The sequence below is a fragment of the Ruditapes philippinarum genome, unplaced genomic scaffold (assembly GCF_026571515.1).
Source record: "Ruditapes philippinarum isolate M1 unplaced genomic scaffold, ASM2657151v2 ctg571_1_1_1_1, whole genome shotgun sequence".
In the NCBI taxonomy this organism is placed as follows: domain Eukaryota; kingdom Metazoa; phylum Mollusca; class Bivalvia; order Venerida; family Veneridae; genus Ruditapes; species Ruditapes philippinarum.
Window position 1 is genome coordinate 216,961 of NW_026860049.1, and position 22,253 is coordinate 239,213.

General features: G+C 29.5%; 1 long non-coding RNA gene across 1 annotated transcript in view; it reads right to left on the bottom strand.

Moving 5' to 3' along the window:
- The window catches only part of LOC132758722 (uncharacterized), a 67,740-nt gene extending 49,981 nt beyond the window's left edge, over positions 1-17,759 (bottom strand). The window contains exon 1 of the long non-coding RNA XR_009629616.1: positions 17,206-17,759. This is a non-coding gene — a long non-coding RNA (uncharacterized LOC132758722). The remainder of the gene's footprint in view (positions 1-17,205) is intronic.
- Between the last annotated feature and the right edge of the window lie 4,494 nt (positions 17,760-22,253).

A 22,253-nucleotide genomic window follows, 5' to 3' on the forward strand; every position in this document is an offset into this window, starting at 1 on the left:
TAAAACTCAAAGGTTATAACAAGAAGCCTAGAAACATTTTCAATTAAGTCCGTAAAGTGGAACATTTTTTAAAGAAATATCAAAATAAAAAATGTAAATGATCTGGGGTAAACAATGATAATATGCTCCATGATTTATCAGTGTCATCACTTATTCACTACCTACTTACATTGCTGCAGGACATCATCTGATTAGTAACACTTATTGATATATTTACATTTGAATAGTGTAATAATATGTGAACCTTTACACAGTTACTGTTCTTTGCTAAATTTGAATCAATATTATTGTTAGAGGTGAATAAGTACAACAAGACGAACTCATCTACCGTATATTTGTTTTCCTTCGCGGATTCCTTGATTACAACCACATTCTTATATGTTCTATTTTCAGTTGTCAAAATGTTATTTTTTTTCTTTTCACTGTTTAGCATGGTCAAATGAGAATCTTTATGCATATGCAAAAAATTAAAGAATACTTTTTTCCGGTAATTGATTAAAATCAATCACTGTAATTAAAACAAGCGTAATGATTACATAATGCAGTATAAACGACTACTATATACTTTGTTTGATATAAAATGCGTATGTTATATGAAATTATTAAAGGCACTACTTGATAAAAGAAGGGGAAAAAATGTTTACATCGGAAAACATTGTTTGTTGTCATTACTAAATTATTTATATAAATTATACGGTTTGATTTTGACAGTGTACGATAATCAACAAGATGAACAAGTTTAAATTTAGTCAAAGTAAAATGATAAGAGCAATGATCAACAACGGAGAACAAAATTTACGGAACACATTCCAACAATTACCACGTCATACAAGTTAAAAAGACACATTGGAATAGCTCCCAGTCTAGCTCTGTTCAAAAACGTAGTAACTGAGGTGTGTTGGACAGAAGAAGAAAACACGAAATAGACACAAATTACCAACAAGACATTGTGATGATGAAATTGCATTTTAATGAGACGAAGCAAAGAAAACTCTTATTACAATTAGTGCTTCACCAGTGAAATATTCTATTTCATTCAGGCTAAATGAATACATTAATTCATTTTGTACAGGAATTAAGGTAATAGAGCGGAAAAAGATAGAATTTGAAATAAGCTTAATCTACTTCATCTATATCATCTTGTTGTTCTGTATGTGTCTCAAATAGATTGTGTTACATGAGAACGGTCTGTCCATGAACTAACGTCAAGGTAACACAATGTGATGACACTATTCATGTGATGTGTATATTCATATAATATATTTTTATACCGATGAAATTATTATCTTTATAAGTAGTATTCTATCATCTGCTACTTTGCTGTCATGACAAAAAACGAAAACGAAACGTTAACACAAACTAAGAGGCAGTATGGTTATTGTTTGAAATATTATAAAAAAAAGTTTTTCAAAGTTACATGTATTTACACTTGAGAACACTTACATATATGACGGGATGAATTTGAACAATTCCGTAAGAAGTATAATTCCGTTACAGAGACAAAGAGAATAGTGTAAAATGGTGTCAGTGTCTTCCACACAGGGAAATTGATAAGCCAAATCTAAATAAATACGCAATTTTCATTCAAATAATTCTTGAAAGAAATTTTTTTTGTTTTAAAACATAAAGAATACTGTAGTATAAACATACATCATGTAAGATGAATTTGACAACGATTACAACGATTTGATACCGAAACAATGATTATAAGAATCAACTGATCAACCGCAAAATCAATTACTTAAGAAACTCAAAATCAGAAATCTTAACATCGTGTCAATCGATATATAAGGAGTTAGAATTAACGTTGTCAACTTGGCATATGTTGCAATACATTTAGTTAATAAAAAAACATGCCAGAAGCCATTTCTGGTCCATACATGAATTATCGCACGTTATAAACGACTAACATGTACCATATATAAATGATAAAGATGATTGTGTTGACAAATATCCAAAAGACTAAATGATGTCACTTTATCATTTTAAATGGTCGAAATTAGCCAATGAGATTGTTTCATTTCTTTTAAATTCTGCGGAATATTTACTTTATTTAATATATTACAACTTGTCTTATGTCATATTAATAAAAAATTTATTTTTATTTTACCTAAAGTAATAGGATTCTTCCCATTTACTTAGCAATAACAAAGTTATTTTTTCAATTGAATTGGGCAAGAAATGGTTTCAGCCCCAAAGTGTCATTAATTTTGTATGAAAATTTGTGGGGGTGTTTTGTTAGTTTTTAATGAAAAATGTCTTCAGCCCACATATTTTATTAAAAATTAAAACTGATTTTGCAAAACTAATCTATTTAGGGTTTTAATTTTAATTATTTCCCTTTTAATTTTTAAAAAAAGTTTTTTAAAGTCTATTTTATATAACAGGGTAGTATGATATTTACAAGCTTTGGGGCCCCCATTAAAATTTAAAGTATCATAGTTTGTAAAATTAACCCCTTTTTTCCTTGGACAAAATATATATTTTAACTAAATGGGAAAAATTTTTTCAATAGTTCGGGATATTTTAAGTGGGTTTTAAAAACACTGGCCCCAATTTTAAAAAGGGATTTGGGTTTTGACGAACATTACCATAAAAGATATGATTAATATTAATATCATTGAAAGTTTAGAAGTGATTTTAATCATTTTAAGAGAAAACATTTATCGTATATTTGCTGTTTGTGTTACAGTTGGAGTAAAAATTTATGTTGCTGAATACATGTTATTTTTTTGTTTCGTTTGATAAATGTCATTTTGTTGTTGTTTTTTATTTGATAGGATTAATTTTGTGCGAGTTAAGTAAACTAACTAAAAAACATATGTATTATCTCCTCTTAGCAAAGTCTAAACAAGTCCAAATAATATAAATAAACTTTATCGAAGTAATGATCAGCCCATCTTTTGGCTACGGACGTACCGACTATTTCGTAGAAGATGTTTTTATTTAACAATATAATGATGCAAAGCCTAACGTTTTATTTTCAAAATATTAGCCATTTTAATATGTCATCATGCGGCACTTTTGACATTAAAATCTTTATTGCCAAATAACATTCAATATGGAAAGAAAAATATTTAGTATATTTCTATAGCGCTAGCCTTCAGTTATTAACACAACGTCTCTTTTTACCTCACTTCTCAAAAGAAAAAGTCAAATTTGAAAATTTTAAATGTTGTCATTTGAGTAAAGTTGAACTTTATAAAAATGTGTGTAGAAATGTTAATAAGTAGCAGCTCTACATATTTAAATAATTATACGACTATCTAACTTAAAAATATATGTGCAGTCATCATGACTATATCGTATGATTTAATAAAGTAGATACATTCGTAAGACATAGATGATAACATTAAATAACATCCGCTGTATCGACAGAAATATTTCAGTCCGGTTACATTTCAACATTTTTGGGTTTTATCACACACCCGTGCCGATTTTGCGACTCCGTAAATATGGTATTGCACGGCCGTGCATATATTTTGACGTGACGTCATTAGCGTTATACAAACATAGTGTAAAGACGCCGCTAAATGTTAGCGTTATATACTATAGGCGCCGTCAATGAAAAATGACTCCTTATTTCACTTTTAAAACGGCCTTTATTTTGGACTGTATGGTGATAAATAGAATATTAAATTCGGTGTAAGTTCCATTTACTGAATTTAATTTGCACTCGTTGAATAAAATAATATTATGCTTCGCCAGAGGCTCGCATACCCTATTAATTTTATTCAACTCGTTGCAATAAATTCAGTATTGAATTTACACTCATTTCAATATCCCTCTATATATGTTTACAGTTTTTAAAACGCTTTGTACATATAACTCTGAAACTAGTATCATACCTCTGTCAACGTTAAATACTGATTATATCATCACCATATGATGTTATTACATCTTTGCAGATCTGTTCTTATCTCTCAAAATAATCGATGCATATAGAGTGGAAACTACAGTTTTAGGACGTGAGTTCCGTTATTTCTCATGTGCAGGCTTAATAGAACAGAGTTTGAGATTTTAAACCATTTATTTGTTTTTGTCATTGCGCTCGAGGATCCCCCTATAATGTATAAACAGTCAATTTTATAAACTTAAAAAATAAAGAGTATCGTTTGGTATGTTGTTAGAAATGTTTTCAACTAAAAACATGCAAAAACACAGAGTATAAGTAAACAATAATAAACTAAAGGACTGATGTACTTGTTTTGTCTCATCTTGAACATTGTCTATAGCGTGAGCTTCACTGTTTGTTTTCATAGTTTTATATATTGACCGTATATCATTAGAATGAAGCGCTCTCGTATTTTCATCTGTTTTCATCTCAGTCGAGACATACGCAAAAGATAAAAATACTAAAGTATTGTTTCTCCTGGAAATATTACATTTTATTGTAATAGTATACCATACAAGAAACCATTGTGACACAACATATTATACTTTATTTACAGAAATGTCTGAAAATTAGATAATAATGATAAATGAGCACATATGATTAGACATATTGTGTTACCTCAGTGTTTTTGAAAAATTATGATGGAAGACTTTGACGAGAATAGATAACTAGATTCACGGTATTGTCATGGTCATATTGTGAAATATATATCTATCGAAAGTTTTCAATTGTTTATTATTTAAGAGCAATGTATTATTCATTCAGTAACAATATAATGTTTTACATTTGACTTACAATTTACTTGAAAGATCTCGAATCATAACAGGAGCCTCCGCCGGGCGGGCACAACGCCCATTTTTTCTTTTAAAACATAAAAAGTAAGCACATAAAAGATTAAAACAAATCTTTAAGAAAAATAATTTAAAAAAATGAAAATAGTTTTAATTTTTTAATTTTAATAGATATAGTAGATCTAGGTCGGTCTTGTCATACTTGTTTTGCCCAAATATAAATAATTTTAATCCATAAATAAATGACAAAGGTAAGAAAATATAAGCAAAACTGAATCATATGACCTTGACAGTTCAGGTCATTTAAAGATCAATGTCATATCTATACTATCGAACATGTTGTTTTGTTCAAGTATGGATTAAATCCGTATATAAATAACTAAATTACGACAACTTAATCAAAATTCAATAGTTGGACCTTGACAGTCAATGTCATTTAGTTCTCAAGATCACAGTCAGTTAAACATTTTAGAAGGACTTGTCGAAAAAAGATTTCGAAGTATGAAGGCAATTCATTAATAAATAACAAAGTTGCAGCCAATCATAGCTACATATAGTAAAAAATCAATAATTTGACATTTAATTTCATGATCATAAAACAGTCAAGGTCAATTTGCCTTTGATAAACATAAAAGTCATATCCTAAAGAACGTTGTATCTAAATATGAAGTTAATCCATTGATAAATGAAAAAAACTCCAACTTTATAGCCAGGTATAGGCAAAAGCAAGATAATTTTATTAATTTGACATTGACGGTAAAGGTCAGGGTCATTTCTACATTATTAAATATGTTTGTTTGGTTGAAAGTCTTGTTTTGTCCAAGCATAAATCAAACCCGTAAAGACATAATAAAATCATGACAATTTAAGCCGCGTCTTGCAAAAATCAGCAACATTCAGACTTTTGACCTTGAAGGTCAAGGTCATTTATAAATGAAGGTCGAAATTAGTCTGGTGTACTTGAAAGTCTTGGGCCAAGAGTTGTTGTGGCCATAATAAAAGAGTTATGATCAATGTTAAAAGTCGGACTCGAAATATGTAAAAGACCTAACAAAAAATCGGGCTCAAAAATGTAAAATACCTAACAAAAGGAAGGCCAAATGACACATTGCTTAGGCTGTTAAACTATAAGTGTTTTAAAAAGAAAACAAAACTTCTGTTTACATCAATTAGGGTATTGAGTTTTCAACGCATCTATAAACCAATAATCAAACCGTGCGTTACATAAAACGCTTGAGAAAAAATGGTCTCAACAAAATGTTACAGCGTACTAGATCTCCTCGTCAAACAAACCCATGAATTTAGTATTCGAATGACAAAATAATTACAACATACGTTTTTTTCTCACCCGAATTTCGAAGTTAGTTTTACACTTAATGTAAGCATTAGTTGAATTACATTTATTACTCAATACGTAAATTTCACAGGTCATTGTCCGCAAATGTCATTTCCCTGTGAGTAAAACACTTAATCTTTCAATAATTATTATTTAGACTTTAGTCAAACTCTCAAGCAGTACATTCGTGAACTTTTGCATGTACAGTATGTTAAGATCTAAGAAGTGTTATAATATACTCTCACATTTGACATTTATTATATTTAGAGTTAGGACGACGATCAAAAGGGCAGCATATAGTTCGTCTATGATTTATAGTAAGATGACTAATTCACAAATATTTCTATACTATAAAAGAAATCAATGCTTTTCGTCAACGAAATTGCTTTATTAATGACCGAAAAAAAATAGACAGATAAAATGTTTAAATGTAAACTATCAAGCTATTTCTATTTTTATTATTTTGTTCTTAAAGAATTAAGATCCTTTTTAAAGTACATAAAACAAGTGTACTATGTTTAACTTGAGATATTCACCTCTGGCGATTGTCACCCAAGGCTTGCAAAATGAAGAAAAACACCTATAATGACATATAACAAAACTAGTTTTACTTTGAACTAAATATAACTCTACAAGATTAAAATATACTATCATTAATAAAATATCATTTAAAATATGTGTACAGCTAACCACATCTATTAGATTTTGAATTTTGTTGCTCTTTGTATTGTGTTGTTTATCGTTACTATTACAGTAACTTATCTGTTTTTTAAAGCTAAAACATATTCCTGTTCGATTAGAAAATTCGTTAAAAATCATAGAGTTTAATATGGCATATATCTTCAGGTTAAGATAAGTAATAATCTATAACATTTGAACTATTTAATGGAGAATACATTGTATTATTTTACATGCGTAGCAGAGCAAACGATATTTTTTCCTTGGTTATTACTTGTGTTCTTTATCATTACTCACATCATGTATGACAAGGTTCATAACTCTGACACCAATATTCATTGATTTATTCACCTTTGAGTTTTGCTTTCAAATTAGATATTTGATATTTTAGTGTAACTGATTGATTTTTTTAGATATATATGACATATTAGTACTTTATTTTTCAAATATATTTCTCTCAAAATACTAATAAGTAATCATGTATGTAATTATCAATTGGGATGTCCTTTAAAATGTTACTTTTCACTTGTTTTTGTATGTTTTTTTGTTTACTTGATTTTTTTTGTTTTGTTTTTTTGTTGTTTTTTGTTTTTGTTGTTTTTTTTCATTTAAAAACAAACGAAGTATTTTGCTAGATATCTTGCTTTTAAATTACTTGAAATGGTTTCATAAATTCAATCACTGATAGCCTTAATTTATTTTTGAAGAACATTTTGGCTATTGGAAAAAAGGTCTTAGTTCATTAAAGCAAAATTATTTTGATAAAAATAAGCTTGCTTTGTCAGCAAGTGTTCCAATATTATTTTATTTATATAATCCGCATATCCCTCTAATTTCACGTATAATGTAAACACGCCTAAAGCACGGCTTCAAATATTGGTTCTAGCTGTAACCATACATAATAGGAGGAAAACAATGTGACATAATATACTATGTATAATACTTTATTTCCAGAAATGTCTGAAAATGGCATGATAATGATAAATGAGAATACATGACAAGGTATTGTGTTTCCTCGTCGATTACAAAAAATGTAATAAAATACACGAACCACGACAAATAACAGGATGCACGGAAACTTGATGTTCATGTTTATATAATTTGATTCATTTTAGTGTTCAAAACAAGGATAAACATTGGTAACGTAATGAATTTATGACTTTTTCTATGAGATGGAAATGACTTGTACTATAACTTTGCTTGGTTAAATGATGTTTTATTTAATACGGATAAAATAAGGCATGAATTTCAATAAAACATCATAAAAAAGTAAAAAACCATGACTTAACATCAAACAAGACTTATAATACATTTAGTAAAACAGTTGTACGTATTGTGTAATTATATCGATAAAATACGGAAATGCATGTAGTAAAATAAATAATCAAATCAGTCTTGAAATCCTTCTACTGACATAACTCTAAATATATAAATATTTGCTTGCGTCCAGTTATTTCTCTTCATAAACGCTTCGGAAATATGTCTAGTCATGCATTCGTAAACACAGTGATAGCTGTAATTTTCATATAAACTATATTTTTCATATTTTACATATGATGCTAACAAAGTCATGTAAATGATTTTCAAGATTTATCACAAAAATTCTATATAATGAAACGAGGTTAGTTTTGACCTAAAAAGATACTATATCATAACTTATTTCTCTACAAAACAAGAAAGATTAGACAATTATATAAAAATGTGGTATATTTGAAACATACATCGCAATAGAAAAAGTGTTTAATCTTAAATTATATCATTGCCTTCGCGCATATTTCCAAGGCGATTGTAATTTTGTAATTAAAACGTAATCTAATGCAAACGAAGAAAATGTGAATTTTTTCTTTTTCTTAGAAGTAAACATTTAGCGGAAACAAAGATTTAATTTGCTCGTAATGCAATTTGTACTGTAAATCGAATCTAAAACAATACCATGCTTGACACAAATTGCGTTGAAAGCGAGACCAGTAAATGAAAAGATTGGCCTCGTACATATAACATTATGAAGAATTCATATAACAAACCTTTTTTCAACCAAAATTACTTTAAAGAGGAACATTACGCAGCGTAACTTTGATAGTTTTCGATTATTTTAGCAATAACACATGTACAAAATTCTTAGTAAACAATGGTCATAATTCTAAAGGATTCTGCTTTCAGAATAAAGTTCGTTGTCGTACAACTGCGCTGTGTCATGATAATCAAGTATTCCAAGTTTCATGTTGATACCTTTGATAGGTTTCAAATCATTCTCCTTTAAACGCAATATTAACAAATTTCTAAATAAAATAGGGGCAAAACGGTCTTCATTGTCTTAAAATTGCGCATTGTTTGGTGAATGAGTATTCTTACATGTAATAGAATATTATATTAAGATGATACTCTTTAAGGGCAAAGTTAAAAAGTATTAATAATAATAAAAGGTTAATATGTGCAGGCTCTGTTCATAAGAGATAATAAGAATCATTCTTCGGCTATTTTCTTGTTGGGTGGTTCCAGTATTCCTCACTTGAATATTGTTGAATCACCCTTAGGATATGTGGCCTGCTTTTTATATTTGTCCTTTGACTCTTTTCTGTGATATGCAGGCTTCGTAACCTCTGATCCCCTTTCAAAATTCCATTTTATTTAGTTCCACCCATTGTTTTCTCGTTAAGGGCACACGTTTTTTTTACTTGGGGACGATATGCCGCTTTTCATGGAATGGCACTTACGTGTCACATTGAAGGTTCAATGATAATCGCTATATGAACACGTCTGCAGATGTTTCAAAATTCAAAATTGTACCAGTTCATGTTAAATGTTGAATTCTGCTTAAGCCGGTGCTAGGGGGTGTGAACAATAGTTTGCACTTAACAGTACCGTCCATGAACAGGCTCAATCAAACCGAGCCTGCAACATTTTCAATTTTGCCGTGGTGTTGGGCTTTCTTTAGGGATTCTTATTTTCTCTTATATATTTTAGGAAAAATTTGTTTTCCAAGAAAATGACGCAGCGCGATTTTCTTCGCAACAGTAGAGCTAAAATAAATTATATAAAAATGAAACTCTTCCAGGGCAATGTTAAAAAGTATTAATAATAATAAAATGTTAAAATTTGCAGGCTCTGTTTATAAGAGATAATAAGAATTAATGATCCTATATGGCCAGACAAATATAACAAGACTGGATGAAGAACATGACAACTTTTTATAGCGCTCACACAATTCTTAACGCCCATAAAAACTTAATATTTAATTACCTCTATATTAAAATGTATTGCTTTTTCTTTTTACAGTTCAGATTAATATAATTTAAATCGTATTTTCCTTCCCTGTTTGATAAAGTTCTAATATTAAGGTACACGTTTCTGTAAAAAGTACGAAATATTCTTACTTAGTACCTCCTGTATTTGTAGAACATACGCAATCTGTATATATATATATATTTACTTGGAAATAGTTTTCATTTACAGACTGGGAATTGCAAACATGCATTTTGATTATAATTCCGTGCTTATATGACAATAAAATGTAGATTAATTAAGAAACGTGCATATAGGATATGTCAGTCGATATGATTATAGAGATGAATTATGTGCTGTCAAATCTTAACAGGTTATATAATAACTAAACGAAATTAATTAATGTTTGCTTGCAATTTATTTACCTCTTTTAAAATTTTCAACGACATTTTTTACGACAAAAGCTACAATATTGTATACTTTACTTAATCGCAGTATATGAAACACACAAACAATCGAATATAGTAACGCTAACACATAATAGCGATGTGGAAATGTTTGAAACAAACTGTACTATTTCAACATCTGCCACACAAATGAGCGCAAATTCAAAATGGCCCAATTCTTTGATACAACTCGCGTAATTATGAGCAAATTCTGATATCCAACATTAAAACTATTCATGTCTCCGCCAAAATATTCAAACCAACTGTTTCAGAGGTGTATTCCTGAGTTCGACACTATACAGGTATATTTAATAGTGAATTAAGTTTAGCTTGGGATGTTCGTTGCTTGTGTCGTGTCGGTAATATTTATGAATAATTAACATCATTTTTGCTAAAGATTACAGACGAAATAAAGCTAGATCAAACAAAACTCGTGTGAAATTAATGAAATCATAAACGGTTTAATATATACGTCAGACACGTTTTTAAATAACAAAACAATCGAGACACAGGCAAGATGAAAAATGTCATCAACGGCGCTTTTTACATTTATCAGAAAAAAAGTTAACTATGTGACATAAAATGATATAAAGACAAATAGTGTGACACGATATATTATAGCATAGTTCTGAGAAATAGCTGACGATAAGATAATCATGATAAATGAGGCATACTGAATAACCTCATGTTTATGCGGCTGAAAACTTTAAGTTGCAGGCATGTCATGTTTTTATTCTCATTTTGTTACGTTTTATGTTAAATTTACACTGCATCATTTTGCTTTTTCTTTAGTAATCGTCACAGTTTGTCGGTGAATTAGCCTGAAGATGTTATATCTTGTTTCATCAAAGGCAAATGACATGTACAGCATACTTTAGACTAAAGACAATTTGATATTTATAGGTGAGACAGTTGCACAATGTTAAAACGTATTGCTTTGGTGTTACGTGCACAATCCTAGGTAATATATATAGATTTTAAACTTGAACAGTTTATCAACATTTCTTCAACGAAATCTTTTTATTTGAACCTCATTAGTGGTTTATGATGTAATAATGATCTGCTAATCGTCAAATTATTTTTTTTTCTAAAAACGGTGTCCTCCTGTCAAACATCAATTTCGTTGAATTCCGTGTCAAAACAGCTAATCTTACATATTTTGCATTTAGAATTATAGTCAGCGTGTCATCTGATAAAGTTGCAAAAGCAAATGATTTATGTGTCACTGACCTTAAAGTCATCTCTCTGTATTAATGTTTATCAAGACAAATATAACAGAAATATTCAATCACAAGATTGCATACAGTGTGTTGCACAATTAAAATACGAAACAAAAAAAGTACTCAAATAAAAATACTGCGGAGAGAAATGTCAATCCCAGTCGGAAGTACAATAATGAACACTGTTATTCGGCAAACGGTCAGAAAAGAAAAGTCATTTCTTATCAAAGAATGTCCAGTTTCTTCTCAAAGAGTATCCAGTTTCCTTCCGACAAATAATTTCAATTCAACAATTTTCAGGCATACGTTCTAAACAACGTATATCAACATCAACAATTGCAAAACAAAACATAAAAAAGCGTATAAATATATGCTTAAAATAATTGCCAAACTACTTATGTTAAAATTAGAAATTAAAAATAGGTCATATCTGATCGTTTACATCTTAGATGTTTCAAAGCATAAATAAAATTAAAACGAAACCATAAAGTTCATAAAGTATAAAAAGACAAAGTATCTGACTGCTATTCATTAGGAATTTAATTTTCCAACGGCCTATCATGTGACCATTATATGGCTTATTCCCGAATGACAAAAACTCAAAATAGAAGTCGTTATTTCGTGAATATTGTCCTGACTGACTGTTAACAGCAATCACACAGATATATTTCTGCTATGTACAATCTAACAAGTATAATTTTGTTCTTTATTTTTCCCTTTTTACACAGTCAACGAAAAACCAAGAATATGTTAAGGCTTGGTCCACTGGCATTCACCCAATATCGACTCGTCCCACTATATTAACGATTTGCCCCTTTTTATTGATTTGATTTTAAAATGCATATGCTTACAGTTTTACATCTATTTGATAATTATCTGGATAGACAATATTTCAATTTTAAGTTGGAGATAATATTTTACAGATTAACACCCATTGATTTGTAACGAGGCTAGCGTCCTATATACAATGATATACAAGAAAATTCATCTCATTGAATCCTACATACTGGTTTAGGAGTAAGACAACAGAGAGAAATTAGAACTGACTGAATGTAATGTCAAATTACGTATCAATACGTTTATACAATTATGTGATTTTTTCCTTCAAACCAATAATTCGCTTAACTTTATAATATGTCAATGCTGGAAATCAACAAAAATAGGATCACAAATTAACCTTGCGTTAATCTATCATTTTTGTCGCGAACAATAAAACAAAAGATACTATAAAAAAAACACACCATTAAAAACACATATTTCTGACACGTACGAATTTCATGAATCACAAAACGATTCCATAAACAAACAAATCTTTTCTTATCGCAAGCGAAATTTGAACATAACGAATGGCAGGGGATTATAGAATATTATATCACTAATTTCAAGTAATGTCTGATAAAAAGATAATTATGATGAATGATCGTTGTATAACAGACATATTATGTAACGTCCATATTCTGATAAAAAGAACTATTCAAAATTCAATACTGCACAAAAACATGTGATATGATGTGTGTTATATTGATTTATGTGATATGATGATAGCAGTACATTATTCTATCAACTAAATCATAATAAGCTGAATTGATGAGGTGTACATTTAATAGGATCAATTGTGACAGCAAAGAAGGCCCACCACTCAAGATAACTTTAAAGATCAAATGAGCCGCTTCACGACAAAACCAACATAGTGCGTTTGCGACCAGCATGGATCCAGACCAGCCTGCGCATCAGCGCAGTCTGATCAGGGTCCATGCTGTTCGCTATCAGTTTCTCTACTTGTTATAGGGTTTGTAAGCGAACAGCATGGATCCTGATTAGACTGCGCGGATGCGCAGGCTAGTCTGGATCCATGCTGGTCGCAAACCCATTATGTTGGTTTTGTCATGACGCAGCTCAAATGTGCACGACAGGATGTAGTCAATGATATATAAAAATCGTCAGCAGATTTCTCGCTATGATATCATCAATATTAATTTAATTTCACAAATCTACATAACCAATTGGTAGCAAATCAAATCAGTTCAGCCATAAACATCCGTAAATCTATATTTATATAATTTTGTCTTCTAGCTGCTGACTTAACTTAATAACAATAAATTATTTTTATGCACAGCGTTCAATTTGAAACTAATACAATCAAACTATGCAAATTAAACTCAAATCCTTAAACATTAAAGTTAGAAATGTGTCAAGACATATCGTTTGGCAAATGCCATTCTTTTGAACCTAAAGTGAACATATTATTCTGTTGATACAAGTCTTCCTTAAACTAATATTATTCCAACAATTTAGACTAAGGCAGCATTTAAACTTAATCACTTCAGCAAATCAGGGATAAGTTGATTAAGTTTTCATGATTCTGTTGATTGGATTGAATGTTTGATTAATTTCTAAAAAAATCTACGACAGAGGGACGTAAAAAATAATCAAAGAGTAAGATTTTAGTTGATGAAAAATCAAATTAGACTGCATTTTTTTTTAAACCCATAAAGAATGCTGTTTCTCCGTGTTTGTATATTCTAAGTATTTTGTAAATGAAATTATATGATGTACTTGTATATTATTTTGAACAAAAACAAATTGACTGACCATGTCTACTCAGACAGATTATGTTAGAAATTGATCATTCGGTAAAACTAAATATCATTTTTATTATATCAAAAAATCCATCCAAGTTGTATTTCCAGCACGTGAAAATAAGGTATTTACCAGTTACAAGTTAATGTTAATGGCACCAGTTAAAGACATTTCCAGTTCTCAATTTACGCGCCTTTTTTGGAATAAAATATATGTTTAAAATGATTGTTGTATATGTTGCATAACAAGGTTAATGCATAAGCATCTACAACAGCACAAGGATGCATCTAAAGCAGATGCCTCCAGATTCATGCTGATTTTCATGAAAGTTTTAAGAAAGATATTGTAAAGTGAACAAAAAAAATTAACACATTACAAGCAGCACTTGCAACCAACGCAAATTACACAAACAGGTCAAAATAAGCAAAACTAGCCCTTACCTAACGACGTAGGAATATGGTAATAAATAACTGCAAAATCGGTTCTTAATCCCACATTACATAAATCTTTCATCTGTTTACTTTTCTAAAAATTTTAATTCATATTTCTCATCTTTAATTTTGTTAATCATTATGATGGTGATGATGATTATGATTTGTTTTTACCATCTGCAACAGTTCGAGTCTGAAAGCTTATGCAGACGTTAAGGTCGATATGCATTAGTGCCATTTAATGCATAAAAATTTTACTTCTGATTATCTAACATATTTATTTTTAAAATAAGACAGAAAGCAGATTTATCATGCTTCAATCGTGCGATGTCATTTTGATAATGAAATTATCGAGTCCGCCTGACTTAAGTATTTTGTGTCTTCTCATTCGTTTATGAATACCTATGAGAGATGTTTTAATGCAAGAATAAAAGGTTTGGTTTTCATAACAAAATCATAAAAGTGGCAATAAAAGTGATTTGAAATATTACTAGAGACATGTATTTTGAAATGCGGTTTGCAGAAATAAACTGATATTTGGTTTCTTCATTCTTCAGCGATATTATAAATTATCCAAGGTTAAAATACAAAGCATAAATGCGCTTGCAGTGTAGACGTGTAACATTTGCAGGCTTCCCGCGCTCGCTTATAAAGGGATCTTGGTCTACTGCAGGCGTTAACATATCAAAGGGTTTACACTTGTTTATTTCGAAACAGTATCATTTTAACACTTGACCTAGATGTTTAACACTTGTTCATATCTTAACAGCTTACAGCTAACGATATGGTTCAGTGATTGATACGGTATTTCATACACTAGTAGCAACTAATGTTACAGTGTATAGAGTACACACACACACATTTTTTTATCTAAAAGCTTAATAGTAATTAAAGTATTTACAATTAAAATGATAATGATGGAAGTGATGATCATTATGATGGTGATGATTATTCTGATATAATAACTATACTCATTATTACATATATAAAAGTTATATAAAAGTTACATGTTTATATATTGTACTAAAAATATGTAATCGACAAAACATTCTCCAGTGCAATATGTTAATAAATTATGCATTACAAATGGAGGTTTATAAAGTGATTCACTTAACATTTAAATGTGGGGCATATGACAATTTTGAAGGTCAACGTCGCATAATTTATCAGTGAACTAAATGTCTCGTTTCTTCACAGATATTTCCGGTTCGGATTTAAATAAATTAAGCATGTCGTCTGTTGTAAATCGAGTCATCGCGTTTCATTACGAAACTGTTTACAATTCATAAAAATTTAAGGTTTTTGGTCACCCTGGTAACGATATACAGAGTTAAGATGAAAATCACTCTACAGATACAAACTTAATGTTATGTAATTAAGCTGCCTACATTTCACGAAGGTAAAGTAAAAGGTATAAAAAAAACTCACTAATTAAATAGTTAAAATATGCTCTCTCTTTTTTTATTTTTATTTTATTTTTGGAACCACGTTTAAGGCCCGTTTATTTAAGAAAAATAATACAATACAAAACTTTATCATTTTCATTGATATGTAGATAATTAAAAATAAATTTATTTTGTTATGTTTTTAGTCAGGTATTATATCAGAATATATGAGACATTTTAAAAAGTTAAGAGGTTCATTCATTTACACAATTACACAAGAAAAGGGACAAAAGGTTGAAAAGAGTAAATAAACTAAATAAAAATATGCTCTCATTTCAAAACATTTAAACGATATAGAAATTATAGAGATTATATTTTATACTGACTGAAACTCTGAAAAGTTCTCAAATATGTAAACCAACTTAAGTTCATTATAAATTGTTCGTACACCTTAAACTTTTCTCGTAATTGTTTTGTTAAACAAATAGCGTGTCACGATGTAATTGCAATTTTAATTATTTTACTGTCCAATTAATCAGCAAAAAAACGTTTAAGGAAAATTTAATGTACGAAGAGTTTAAATTGTATCAAATGGAAAAAAGGACATTTAAACGCAACCGTTTGTACGGACATGCGGGGGGAAAATCATCGTTTAAAGAAATCACACAAAAGATGATAAAAAATCTGGTTTCGATATTGAAAGATAACGGAAATAAATTTTAAATTGGCCTAAGCTGAAACATAAAGTGCTAGTGCACGTCATAGATTATAAGACACTGCAAAACTGTTAACTTTGTCTCATGTTAAATAATTCTTAATTATTGTAGGTATTCTTGTTTGACTATCTTTTCTAATACCAACAAAAGCAATGATTAGGTTTTAAACTTTCCAAATAATTTATGATCTTATTAGATAACATTATGTCAATTTTCGAAAATTTGAAAGTGCACTTGCTCTTATATACCCCAACCATTTTAATACTGCAATGAGAGTTGCATACTACAGAATAAATAGACTATAGTTTATATGATAAATAAATGGCATTACATTACAAAACAAAATAAAAGTCAAACTATAACAATACACCTTTAAACACAGAAAAAAAACTTATCGAAATAAGGGGTTTATTGCCGATGTCACATTGGCACTAAATGCGTTTTAAATCCGTGAAAACATATATAAAATAATTTTGAACACTTAGTCAATAAACGTTTAACTTACATGCGACTAGTACAAATGTTCCAGGCAGAATAAATTCAAATAACAGCCGTTCCAATGTTAAGTTTCTTTGTAACACACTAAAAACAAAACATCATTGACAGTGTATCCACTATTTTTTTACTAATCGACACTGTTTGTTTTTAATTTCTAAAACTGAACTCTTTTCAATACAAGCGTTTTACTTTTTTGTATAGAGCGCTATGACTTTTCAAACTCGAGTTAACATTAAACATGTTGAGGTTAGCAATGAAACATTATACACCAGCTTGCTTCAATGAAAACTACGATGGCTTTATCATTTAATCATCATAGGCGGCAGTAGTCGTGGTTCACCACACTGACATGTTCAAATTAAAACATTGTTAAACTCCTGTGTAGTAACAAATAGAGTAAATCATTTGAACATTTTATTTACTCAGATTTAAGAAAACGTTCCATAAATATTATAATAGGTGAAAGTTATAATGTATTCCTTTGGCATAAAACAGTTATTAAAAGAACGACTCACTGATAATTTGATAACACTTTAATTACAGCTTTTAGTACTGAATAGGTCTTTCTCATTTAGATTTAACAGACCTAGTTTAGTTGTAATGTGTAGGAGGCTATAAGCTTATAGACGCACTTTCGAATTCGTTCCTGGTACCAACCAGTACTAGGCTCGTTTATCACGTTGGCGTTTGCCTTGTACATGTATTTTTTACAAGTGTTATAAATTATGATTAGCAATATAAATTATATGATTTATCATATTGGTATTTTTTTACAAACTTTTTTCCTGCTCGAAATATATAAAGTATTAAATGAACTTCATGTGGAAATCAAGAAATAATCTAGGTACTTCATTTAAATATAAACAAATGTAAATGTCGGTCTTATCGGATGGAAGTATCATATTTATATTAATCTTTATATAATTATACAATAATTCTAGATAGATCTATTAAATGAATAAATAGTGAAAATAAGTAGTCAACTGCAAATTCTTAAAATCCCCGTTAATATACCAACGTTTCGGTTCAGGGTACATAAATAAATAATAAACAACCAATAGGAAATTTTGTCAGTGTCACTTGACATATAACACTAGGAATATATTTCAAATTAAGATCATAATGAATGAATGGATGAATGAATGAATGAATGAATGAATGAATGAATGAATGAATGAATGAATTGTTATGTTGAGTGTCTGTCGAAAGTATTTGAATGAGTCAATCTCTTTTAAAAACAAATTGAGTTATATTATTCTAGTAATTACACATATGATACACGTTTTAAAGTTATTACATGTACTAGTATATTTTTGTCCCTATATGCATGTTCTGTTGTTGTTGTTTTTCTATTTCAGTTTGTTTGTTTGTTTGGATTTTTACGGATGCTATAATAGGCTTAAAATGTTATGTTAAACTATGTAAATGACAATGAAAATGAGCCAATTAGATCATAGAATACAAGTTTATCTCTTTCAAATAATCAATGATGTTTTTTGATGGAATTGTATCAAAGAGTTCTTTGAGCGAATTTACACAATAAAATCTATTACGGGCCTGTGAAAAATCATGACATTCAAGAAGAAAATGCTTGACAGTAAAAATTTTCATTATAAGCTACACAGAAAGGGGCATTGTAATTCGTGAGGAGATAAGATTGGGTAATTTTAGTGTGTCCAATTCGGCATCGAAGAAGAACTGTTTGATCATGGCGGTTTGACAGAGAAAGAAATGGTGACACATCAAGAGATGGGTTTATATCGTGAAGTTTATTAAAAACGGCATTGTCCCAATTTGCTTTTCATTAAGAAGATACGAGTTTATTTATAGCCGGTCTAAAATCGCAAGCAGGTAATAATAAGTCAGTTTTTTGAAAATTTAACGATTGGTTAGCTAAAGCATCTACTGTTTCATCTCCTCGTATACCTACATGACTTGGAATCCAATATAATTTAACAGATTTTGTTTTTAGTATATCATGAAATCGTAAAAGAAGTTTCTTTATCATGATTTTGTCAGATTTTTTTATTTTTAATGGATATTAAAATAGAAAGCAAGTCAGAAAATATCACAAATTTATCATGGGTATGCTGTACTATGTATGACATTGCTAAATCTATAGCTTTTGCTTCAGCAGTAAAAATTGATGCATTATCTGGTAACCTCATACTAGATGTAAAATTATTTTCAAACACAGCCGCACCTACTTTGCAACCTTCTTTTAAGCAAGCCACATTGTGAATAAGATAAGTGCATTCATCAGCACGGCGAGTAATATTTGCACACACATATATATGTGTGTAGCATTTATAGTGTATTCAACTCCGCGTCATATAGGTTTATGCAATTAACAGAGTTTGTGACATTATGTTTTGTTTATCGTAAGATTTAAAAGAGTTTACAAGCTACATTGTAATTGGTCAAGAACATTAACATGAGTTTTATACATGCATTTATTTATAGTTTGTAAGTTAAACTGATTTGTCACCAAATCGAGAAACTCGCTATTTCATCATGAAAAATGTGCCAAAATATACAATTCTTAGTAAGTTCTAGAAGCACTAGATTTAACATGTTAATATTGATCGAAATATATAAAGTATTAAATGAACTTCATGTGGAAATCAAGAAATAATCTAGGTACTTCATTTAAATATAAACAAATGTAAATGTCGGTCTTATCGGATGGAAGTATCATATTTATATTAATCTTTATATAATTATACAATAATTCTAGATAGATCTATTAAATGAATAAATAGTGAAAATAAGTAGTCAACTGCAAATTCTTAAAATCCCCGTTAATATACCAACGTTTCGGTTCAGGGTACATAAATAAATAATAAACAACCAATAGGAAATTTTGTCAGTGTCACTTGACATATAACACTAGGAATATATTTCAAATTAAGATCATAATGAATGAATGGATGAATGAATGAATGAAAATTATGACGAATGCTTGAAACTTATTTGATCCATTCTTGATTCCGCTTCCGTGATATAACCAGGTCCGAAGTTATAAAGAAATTCTTATACCTCAAACTCAGATTTCAGGCATTTGATTGGTCAAAAATTGCCACAGAATGTACACTGACCAATGAAATTCCTTAGATTTGTACAGAAAAAAGTTTTGTAAGTACTGTTGTCAATAATGAAACATGATTAAACAGCAGAGTTCGATTCCATCATCCCTGAGTTAAGAAACAGTCAACTTAACCACTAGATCACTGTTTCTTTTACCGTTGTTGAATTATTTATCTTTGACAGTAATCAACAATATTAAATTGATATATTAACTTTCACCTTTTAAAGTGGAAATCCTTACATCATTATTTTAGACAAGAAGGTATATTATTGTATTAGCTTCATAATTACTTTAACCAATGTTTTGCACAATATTCGCAGGTGTTATATTGTTATAAGACGGTATCAAATCACTCCACTGCTGGGTGTAGATGCTTATCATATTTGTGGATGTTCAGTTATTTCAGATAAACAAAGTGCAATTATTTCTAGCAGCGGGAAGTCTATTTACTGTTAACTTATTTCCAACCTCAGACGTACTGTTTTAACTCATCAAACAGCAATGAACACATCATAGGTGGTAAATTATTGCCTTTCCATTATAACGTCATAGATAAGGCAATATGCTTTAGCTTAAAACATTTAGATGAAGCTATTTTCATGATTTTTTATTATACAATGTAGAATTAATTACCAATAGTATAATTTTGTTCGAAAAGCAAATGATGTTATTTCCATAACCCAAGTAACTGTATCAAGCTTGTGACTTATTACCTTAAATGTCAACCGAATTTATTTGCCAACAGTATATTATGCAAAATGTTTCATTCAAGTCTATTAATATTATCATACAATGAGTCTCATCAATTCATTCAAAAAAACTTGTGTAATGTTAAGCAAAAGTTTTCAATACACGACACGATACAATTTTCCATTTTCTTCTTTTGCCCAATAAAACATTTATTTGTCATTGTGTATCCGAAATGTTGAACAGACATATTTCATTTAAGTATTCGTGTCCTTCGTCTCAAATCGCATAGCAGGTAGGACAAACATAACAAATTCCAGATAATACGATTCTTGAACACTTGAACACAGGTTGTTGAGTAAATGATAATTATATAAAGCCACTTGTTAAATAAAAAATAATATATCTGTAATGTTATCTAAATGACGTTACCAGATCAGTAGAAACTATAAACATATCTTAGTAAAATGATGAAAGAGGAGATAAACCAATTAAGATTATGAAATTATTGTTATCAAGCTATTTTGGTTAAATTGGTGTTGAAAGGGATATTGAGTGCATCCGAAAATAACCAATACTTATAGATATTTTACGATATTCACTCTTTTGATCATATCCTTTTATTCAAACCTCAAATTTGGCATATATGATCAACATCAGTCTTTTTGTCAATTTGAATTTTATAAATGATATCATTTATAACAGTTAAATTATTGTATGCGAATACATGTGTAGCATCCTTAATTATGACAATAATGTTTTACATGACACAAATTGATATTAACTAGTGAGCAAACGTATTTAGAATGTTTGAGTGATCCATCACAAATCTGTGAACATATGTAAACGCCTTTTTTACGCCAACAGAAATAGAACACAACAGGTTTGTTACCTCGACAATAAAAAAAATTAACGTAACACAATCACTTTCTTAAATTCTCTTTAATCAGAATTTACTTTTCTCGATATGTCTTTTCAAATGCATTTCATTCTTAACGTACGCGGAAATAACAGTTGAGCAATAATTAAAGGTAGATCTTGAAATATTTAATTAGTTTAACTTTCTTTACTCGGAGACAAGATCTTGCTTGCATTGTAATGATAGACAGGCTCTTCAGTCATAGTTCTATACTGCATTTAACAGACAATTATAGTGTTATATATGTATCAAACAACTAAAGTGATGTGTGAAAACCATGCGTATAATTATGTTAAACCATCGAGATTCGTTGTATATCTTAGTGGGCTACACTTTATTGTGATATTTACTTTCAGTTGAA